The sequence below is a fragment of the Panthera onca genome, chromosome D3, assembly GCF_046562875.1.
Source record: "Panthera onca isolate mPanOnc1 chromosome D3, mPanOnc1 haplotype 2, whole genome shotgun sequence".
NCBI lineage: Eukaryota > Metazoa > Chordata > Mammalia > Carnivora > Felidae > Panthera > Panthera onca.
The window spans coordinates 52,876,979-52,884,290 of record NC_138350.1 but is presented as its reverse complement, the minus strand read 5'-3'; the positions used below and the strand labels follow the sequence as shown (position 1 = coordinate 52,884,290).

The 7,312-nt window shown below is 39.4% G+C and overlaps 1 protein-coding gene across 1 annotated transcript in view; it reads right to left on the bottom strand.

The window, feature by feature from the left end:
- Positions 1 to 6,142: 6,142 nt before the first annotated feature.
- Positions 6,143 to 7,312, bottom strand: part of RNF125 (ring finger protein 125) — a 40,356-nt gene continuing 39,186 nt past the window's right edge. Inside the window, exon 7 of the mRNA XM_078435362.2 lies at positions 6,143 to 7,214. The gene's annotated coding sequence lies outside the window, so the exon portion shown is untranslated. The remainder of the gene's footprint in view (positions 7,215 to 7,312) is intronic.

The window sequence follows — 7,312 nt, the reverse complement described above, 5'->3', positions numbered from 1 at the left end:
CATTTTCTTCATTTTATCTGATTACCTGGGCTAGGCAATTTTATTTGGTTGCCTAAGTGAACTCTAGCAAATTACTACACTGTGTAATGTGGAGCAAATCAAAATCAGCAACTGTAATATATAATGTACAATGGTCTCTCAGAATTAGCACCATACCTCCAATCGTACTGAATGAAGGCGAAATAATACTGCTTCTCCTATAAGAGCTATACCAGTGGCCTGAATTGCTGCTTTAGAATCCTGTCTATGAGAGAATCTGTATAGTAGATTGGCTCACTTGACCGGCAGTTGTACATCTAGAGAAAAGAGATGCATCTAGGTCAAAGGCTTTACTCATTAAAGGAATATCTTGCCTATACTCCTCAAACTAGAATTTATTTACCAATTTTTCCCCAGATATTTATTGAGTGCCTAAAGATGCGTGGCATTGTGCTAAGTTCTAGGGAAAAAATATTGAGCAAATTCAGAGATAATGCTGCTCTCTTTATTATAATTTCGCTCCCCATATATACTTTACTAGTAAGAAAAAAATATGCTAAGGAGCTAACATGAGTATTCTAATCAATTTATCAGCTATTCATTTTTCCATCCAACAAACATGTTACAATAAACTATCTTCCCCCCCCAAATTCATGTACTGAAACCCTAACCTCCCATGTGATAGTATTTGGAGATAGGGCCTGGGGGAGGTAATTAGGGTCAGATGAGATCATGAAGGTGCCCTCATGATGGAATTAATGCCCTTACAAGAGAGAGTTTTCTTATGTTGTCTCTGTCATGTGAGGACACAGCAAGAAGGTGGCCATCTGAAAGCCAGAGAGCTCTCACTAGAAACCAAACCCTCATAGACCTTGATGTTGGACTTTTCAGCCTACAGAACTATGACAAAGTAAATTTCTGTTGTGTAACCCACCCAGTATGTGGTATTTTATTCGACAGCCCTAGCAGACTAAGACACATGTATTGAGTTTATAGTAAGCCTCTGTGAAGGTAAAGATAAATGCCATGCCTGGCCCTCAAGGAAATTCCAGTCTCATGAGTATCAGGTATATAAACAAAGAAATATGATAAATGTAGCAATGGAGGTGTGGCCGAGGGATAGTGATCATATAAAGGATGGTGCTGTTGACTCTACTTTGGATGGCTGACAAAAGTCTTTTCAGAGAAATCGTGAAACTTATTTTAGGCTAAGGAAGTATCCAAAATTGCAGAGGCATGAAACAATATGATTTATTGGGGGTAGGAGGACTAGAGCAACAATAAAATATTTCCTAAGAATTTGGAAATAGTGAGTAGGATTGCCCTCTGGGAGTTAAATTAAAACTAACCATAAATGCCAGAGTTTAAATGTGATAATTTAGAGATAAAATTATTTCCAGGCTGACCTGACAGTAAACTGAAAAATGTATTAACGTATTTAATGACAGTGTCAACCAAAAGGCCACATTTTACAAAGTATTGGACTTGGGACGTCTGGCTGGCTCAGTTGGTAGAGCCTGCAACTCTTGACATCTGGGTCATGAGTTTGAGCCCCATACTGGGCATAGAGATTACTTTTAAAAAAAATAGGGGCTCCTGGGTGGCTTAGTTGGTTAAGCATCTGACTTCAGCTCAGGTCATGATCTCGCAGTTCATGAGTTCGAGCCCTGCGTCGGGCTCTGTGCTGACAGCTCAGAGCCTGGAGCCTGCTTTGGATTCTGTGTCTCCCCCTCTCTCTGCCCTCCCCTGCTCACGCTCTGTCTCTCTCTGTCTCAAATATAAATAAACATTTAAAAAAACAACAACAAAGAAAAAGAGGTCTTTAAAAAAATAAAAAAATATTGGACTCTAATTTATGTCCTCCCTTTTTTTGTTAATATGAATGGCAGTGCAATAAATATAATCCTGCACATAGGTTCCATTTTGGATTAGAGTGCCAGGAAATATTTCCAGAAGTAGAATATTGTGTCCAGAGGTAAAATGCCACCACCAAATTGCTTTAGAATGTGTAAATTATACCATTAATGCTTCTACAAAGTGCCAGTTCCACCACATCTTTGTGTGAAGAACTATTAATTGAGAAATTTTGCTGATAGACTGATTGAAAAAAATATCTATTGAGAGATCACACTATGCCAGACATTGTGTTAAGAGAGAAAAATGGTTATCATTATAATTTTTTTTGTTTAATCCTTGATAAATAGTAATAGTTTCATGTTTTATATATATGTGCTTTACGATGTTTCTTCATTGTTAACTATATTTTTGCATTCATTGCATATTTATTGTTATGGCTGAATGTTATCTCCCAAAATTCATGTTGAAGTCCTAACCCCCAATGTGATGGCATTTGGAGTTACTACTTTGAGAAGTAACTAGGTTTAGATGAGTTCATAAGGGTGGACCCCTCCCCATGATATGATTAATTCTTTTATAGAAAGAGGAAGAGAACAGAGTTTGCTGTGCCTGTGCTATGTGAAGGTGGCTATCTACAGGGCAGGAATAGGGGTCTCCCCAAGAACTGAATCTGCTGACACCTTGATCTTGAACTTCCCAGCCTCCAGAACTGTAAGAAATAAATGTCTGTTGTGTAAGTCACCCGGTCTATGGTATTTTGTTATAACAGCCTGAGCTAAGACACCTATTGAGGTATTCTTACTAATTCTAAGATCATGACCTGAGCTTACTAATTCCAGGGACCCGTGGGTGGCTTAGTCAGTTAAGCGTCCAACTCTTGATTTCAGCTCAGGCCATGACCTCACAATTCATGAGTTCGAGCCCTGCATCCGGCTCTGCACAGACATCATGAAGCCTGCTTGGGACTTTCTGTCTTTCCCTCTCTGCCTCTCCCCCGTGTTCTCTCACTCACTCAAAATAAGTAAATAATTTTTTCTAATGTTTATTTATTTTTGAGAGAGAGCGCACGAGAAACAGAGAGAGAGGGAGACACAGAATCCAAAGCAGGTTCCAGGGTCTGAGCTGTCAGTACAGAGCCCAATACAGGGCTTGAATTCACGAATTGTGAGTTCATGACTTGAGCCGAAGTCAGACGCTTCACCAGCTGAGCCACCCAGGCGCGCCATCAAAATAAATAAATTAGTTTAAAAAAATTAAAAAATAAAATGCACATTAAGATGTTGGGTAGGGGAGCTTGGATGGATGGCTCAGTCAGTTAAGCATCCGACTCTTGATTTTGGCTCAGGACATGATCTCACAGATTATAAGACTGAGACCCATGTCAGGGGGAGCCTGCTTGAGATTTTCTCTCTCTCTGCCCCTCCCGCTCAAAATAAATAAATAAACATTAAAAAAAAATTTAAAGATGTTGGGTAGTTTAGTGATGCCTGCATTCAAGGGATTTATATTCTAAAGAGGACACTGAATAAAAATGAAAATAAACACGCAAGGTAATTTCAAATTCTAATAACAGTTAAGAAGAAACTATAGTAGGCAAATGACAAAACGGGGAAGAGTTTTTGGCTAGAATTATGAGGAAATATCTGGTGAGAAATGACATTTGAGCTGAGAGTTTGAATGATTCAGAGGCAGACACACCAAACTCCAGAGAAAGAGCCTTCAAACAACAGGAATAGAAAGTACCTTGGCACAGGGACCACCTTAACCTTGGTGTGTTTAGTGAACCTAGAGACCAGTGTGGTTGGGGTGTCAGGATCAAGGGAAAGAAGAGTGTAGTGAAGTGAAATTGGAGAGGTAGGTAGGGGCCAGATCATGAAAGTCTTTTGAGGAGAATGGGAAGGCATTTGGGTTTTATTCTAGTAATAAGGGGAAGCCTTGGGAACAGTTTAAGCAGCGGACAGGGAAAGGACATAATCAGACTTCTGCTTTTGGAGATCCTTCTCACTGCTGTATGGATAACGGACCATAATGTCGTAAGTGGAGACAGGAAGTCCTGTCTACTGCAGGAATCCAGGCACACGATGAAGATGATTTCGACTAAAATTGTAATCGATGGTGAGAAATGGATGGATTTAAATACATTTTGATAAGTTGCTGATGAATTCATCAGAATTTCAGACATTCTAATTCTGTACACCTGGGAAGGGCCCAGAAAAATGCAGTAACAGGAAACACAAGTGGCTCTGATGAAGTATACTGAGAAAATATATTTGTAAGGAACTGAGAACACACCTGACATTTCTTTTAATGAAAAGGAAAAAGTGATCTAAAAAATGAAATTATTGTTTTATGTTTGAGAAACTATAAGATCTTTCATTTGGTAAATTAATCCCAAACTTTGAGTAAAATTAAGCAAAAATTACCATAGCAAAATGAGTATCAGTTCATGTTTCTAAAAAGCTGGTCTCGTTTTAACTTTTTGCCTCTCTTTTCCATATGTATTTTTTTTTAAGTAAACTCTACCCCCAAGGTGGGTCTCAAACTCATGACCCTGAGATCAAGAGTGGCATACTCTACTGACTGAACCAACAAGGTGCCCCTCCACATGTTGTTGTTTTTGGTTTTATTAATTTATTTTGAAAGAGTGAGAGAGGGAGAACAAAGGAAGGGCAGAGAGAGAGGGATGGAGAGAAAATCCGAAGCAGGCTCTGCACTGTCAGCACAGAGCCTGAAGGGGGCATGAACCTCTGAGATCATGACCTGAGCTGAAATGGAGAGTCAGAGGCTTCACCAGCTGAGCCACCCAGTGCCCCTTTCCACAAGTATTTTTAATACCTTTTCCCTGGGGACCTCCCGATGTCTGCCTCCCGGCTTGTGCTTCCATGGTTAGCATTCCAATATCCAGTTCTCACCTACCTAAGGCAATTGCATTTCCCCAATGCCTTGATATCACATATGGCCATGACTTGCTTTGGCAAATGCAATGTGAGTGCAAATGACCTGTGTAATCAACTCTTTAGCCCACTGTGATGAGGGATGACTGGGGAAGCCCATGGTAATACACAAATGCCATGAGACCAAAACAGTCTGGGATTCTGAGACTGGAGAACAGCTGTCAAGAGAATGGGCAGGATCCACAGTTGACTGAGTGAGCCTGGGGTCTGGGGTTGTTTGTAATTGCAGCATGACCTACTCTACCTTGATCAATCTCTTCCTGGGGGAGTTCCTGGGGGTTCACCTTCATTGGACTCTCACACGGCTGCTCTGTGGCAATGATTAGCCTTAATCAAGACCCATCTGTGGCCTTCTCTGGAACCTCCAAGATTAAAATACCAGATGATTTTCCAGTAATAAGCTAGAAACTTAAATATATCTTAGCCTCAAAGATCTCAGACATAGGTGTCCCTCTGCCATATATTGTCATCTTCAGTAATGATAATCTAGATGATTAAGGTAAGTCTTCTCAACCCATTCTGGACTGCTTCTATCTTTTAGGATGCACTCAGTAAACAGTCATCAGAGGTCACGTCAATAGCACCTGTGTTCTGTCCTGTACCTCTTGTGGAAAACCCAAAAAGCTTTCGTCTGTTTGAATATATTCACATCTGAAGTACACATGATTGTTACCCAAAACATAGTATGTATTTAGCAAGGAGTAGGATTTATAGAGTTCATTTACATCTTACCTTTTAAATTTCAATGAGGCCCTTTGGAAACAGAACCAGTAATAACTCCATGATGCTCAGCATTACCTTGGCCTAAATCTGGGTTTCTAAACCTCAGCACTATGACCTTTTGGACAGGGTAATTCTTTGCTGTGGAGAGTTGACCTATACATTGTAGACGTTGAACAGCATCCCTGGCCTCTCTCTATGTAGCCACATCCCTGGCCAACAGCACACCCGAGCTATGACAACCAAAAATGTCCCTAGGCATTGCCAAATGTCTCCCGGGAGGCAAAATGACCTAACTACTGGCCTAAAGGAAGGTATATGTTTGCGATAGATATTCCTGAACAATGACAATTTAAAAAGCTAATCAAGTTTGTGTAAAAATTTATCAATATCCGTATTTAAGAAGAGACACAGTAGGGGAGCCTGGGTGGCTCAGTCAGTTGACTGCCTTGATGTTGGCTCAGGTCACGATCTCGCAGTTCGTGAGATTGAGCCCCACATCGAGCCCTGCGTCAGCCTCCTCGTTGCAGGTACTGAGCCTTTTGGGATTCTCTCTCTCTGCCCCTTCCCTGCTCTCTCTCTCTCTCTCTCTCAAAATAAATAAGCATTAAAAAAAAAGCAGACACAGTAGATATTTTAATGAAAGCAATGGTCCTGCCATTCTTTATTTCTAACAATAATACATATTTACAGAAGGAAAAGAATTGTACATTTTAAATTCTGGTCACTATACAGATTTGTTGTTGTAGTTGAGTAATAAAGGAACGAATTTCTCAGTGACTTTTTAAAATCCCTAAATCAATGTTTAAAGGTACAAATGATATGATAAACATTGAATAACTGGAGTACACTCACTTCGAAATGAAAGACACCTAACACCAGGTAAAGAAACAAAGCAGATCTCTCTTAGGAGATCTGATCTGAAACTCTCTTTATCCTACATTCACAATCCAATTTTTCAAGCTACAATTTAGAAACTTGGGTTAAAAAGCCCACAAAGGAAAATCTCCGTAGGTTTGTGTTGGGTTAGAAGAATTTGATCTTTAAACAGTAACACGTGAACCAGTTTTTCCTTTATAAGGCCTTGAAAAAATTGCATCTTGAAGCACTATAGAGAAAGTAAAATATTTTGTTAATAGTCAACAGCTTCAAATACTGGTTCTCATCCCACCCACCCCCCCCAACCCCCTGGTTTGATTGAGAAATAACGGACATACATCACTGTATACTTATGTTTAAGATGTACAGTATGACAGTTTGATTTACGGTTTTCATTTTTTTGAAACAATGAATTGTCAATTCCTTTTTATAAAAGGTTAAAGGCACAGTGAAACAATGAGTATTTGCACTTCACCATGTTAGACCTCAAGATAATTAATTCAGAAGGCAAAATAATTCAGGCGGCCAGCACCTCGTTTGTCCTGTAGGTGGCAAAATTATCCTAAGAGGAATCCAGGGACAGGATGCAGAATTGCTGTGCTGAAGTTAATAGTGGTAAAGGATTTAAAGCTTGCCTTAAAATATGGTTTTCAACGTTTTGAAGTTTTTTTGTTTTACAGATTTAAAGATGCCCTTTGTGTTGCTCTGAATAAAGCTTTATTTTTCTGGATAATCAGTACTAATGCTCAGAAATAAATTATTACTATTATTATTATTATTATTTTTAGGGACTAGGTTTTCAGTCTGGTTATCTTTGAAAAATGCCTCTTTTTTTTTTTTAATGTTTATTTATTTTTGAAAGACAGAGAGAGAGACAGAGCACAAGTGGGGAAGGAGCAGAGAGAGAGGGAGACACAGAATCT